Source organism: Lathyrus oleraceus, chromosome 6 (assembly GCF_024323335.1).
Source record: "Lathyrus oleraceus cultivar Zhongwan6 chromosome 6, CAAS_Psat_ZW6_1.0, whole genome shotgun sequence".
Classification (NCBI taxonomy): domain Eukaryota; kingdom Viridiplantae; phylum Streptophyta; class Magnoliopsida; order Fabales; family Fabaceae; genus Lathyrus; species Lathyrus oleraceus.
The window spans coordinates 399593888-399596350 of record NC_066584.1 but is presented as its reverse complement, the minus strand read 5'-3'; positions in this window follow the sequence as shown (position 1 = coordinate 399596350).

Genomic DNA, 2463 nt, shown 5'->3' with positions numbered 1-2463 from the left:
CATATAAAGAACATTCAATTTGGACACTCCATGTGGAAGTTATGCCCTCCTGATTATGGGTCATTTTTGAAATTCACTGGACCATAACTTGCCAACCATACATGGGATTTTCAAGTTCTTGGACTTTTTGGAATGGTGAGGACAAGATCTTCGACTTTCATGTTGGACAAATTTTGATTTGAAACTTGTATCATGAAGTAAATTTGAGGAGCAAAACTTTCCATTTTTGGCAGGTGAGAATTACAGGTCATTTCCATTTTGGGAAACTCTTTGTCTGACTTCAAATCCTTCAACCTTGATCTTTGAAATGCCAAATTAGGCTCATATGGACATGAATGAGACCTTTCTAACCATCTCACACCTTCCAATTCCTGATTAAATGCACAGTTGACCACAGTTGACTTTTGTTGACTTTTCTAGGGTTTTGGATGACTGGGCCATGTTCTGATGAATTTCAAACCTCTTTTTCTCGAGATCTTGCTTCCAAATGATATCACAAGTTATATGAACTCTTTATGAATGATCATGGTGTCCAAATTCTTCAAGAATGGCCACCATCTATTGCTCAAGGCCTGATTTGACTGATTGACTGATGATTGCTTCAGCTGCAAGCAACATGGTTAGATGACAATACTTTTGTACTTTTGGTTAGTAAACATATGAAAAGCAATGATATACAAATGCTATACATGCTTGGTGATCAAGAACCACACTCACAAGATAACCCACCCACTAGGAGGGAAGCTAGGGTATGCAATGATCCTTGAGGCCATGATATGGTATGTTATGGGCCATGAGGGATCTTAGGGCCAAAATTGGGGTCTTACAGATGCCCCTATTTAAGATCATTCTAGCCGGAGAAGTGAAGTTTAGAAATCTTCATCTCGACGCGGTAGAATGGGCTTAAATAATAGTAATGAGACAAATTTTGGTCCCTAAGAGACCTCATGATGCAGATGTATGCATGCAAAAGACAAATTCTGTGGAGAATATATGGTTCACACAGAAGAAAAGACGATCCATCGGAGTAATACACTCACCAGGAACAGAGATTCTAGTAAGACTCTTATTGGGGGATAGTAAGGAAAAAGAATGTGTGAGCAGGACACGACTCTGATTAGGGAAAACAAAACTGACACAGCGTGAACTAGACACGACTCCGAGTGGGGATAACAGACATCGGACTGGAGAACTTGCTGGGGAAGCAAAGGACTCACACCGGGGAATAAAGAATTCCAGAGGAAAATAAATCCATTGGAATGACATAAGCTGACTCAAATTATCCATAAAGGATACTTCGGATAAAAATCCGGACTCGGACCAGGAAAAGATTCACATAGAACTTCCCTTCCGGAAATGCATATATTGGGGGATAAACACCCATATAGCAAAGGGTAAAAATCACCAAAGGAACTTCGCGGGGGACTGTCTAACAAAGAGACTCTCCTGGGAAAAGCAACAGGAATGAGGTGTTACCGGTATAAGGGTAACAAACTCAGGAAGAATGAATATCTAAGACCGGTATAAAGGTGAGAGATATCAATCAACCAACATCTGAGAAAGACCTACAAAGGGTGCCAAACTCAGGAAATCTGACTCCACAGGGGACCAAGGTCATAATAGGGAGTAGAAAGGAAGGAACACCAGGGATACCGAGGTATATAATAGGTGACCGACCGAAAAGTGAATTGGTATATATGCCAAGACACACATCATCCGAAAGGAGAGCTTGAAACAGCAAAACAATTTACAGGATGGAACATTCGAATCCACAACGGGAAAACGAATCTTACTCAACTGGGGACACAAACCCAAAGAGTACATGAGATATAATATCCATTACCGGCAGACCGTGGATAAGATACTCGCATGAGACATATTATCTATTACCGTCAGAACGTAGATAATAAACTCGCATGGTAAGAAACACCAGAGATACCGAAGCATATAATAGGTGATTTACCGAAAACGTGAATTGGTATATATGCCAAAACACACATCCGAAACACAAACAGGTTAAAGGATGGATATTCGATTCTACAAAGAATACGAATCTCGCTTAGCTGGGGAAAATCAACAAAGGATTCCAACCAAAGAGCGCATGAGATATTTTCATTACCGGCAGACCGTGAATAATATACTCGAAAGGAAAAGACACCAGAGATACCGAAGTATATAATAGGTGACTAACCAAAAAGAGACAATCGATACCAAGCATCCGGGTAAACGAAAGACAACTCAAAGGATAAATTGCAAGCATCCGGCAATTATCCAAAACAAAGAATATCTGACTCCGCAAAGGGAAATAACGAATCTTACTCGACCAGGGAAACACAAAGGCTTCAACTGAAGAGTGCATGAGATATATTATCCATTACCGTCATAACGTGGATAGTATACTCGCATGGAAGATTATCCACAATCGGTATAAGGGTTAATAAAGGATAAATCGACCGAAAAGAA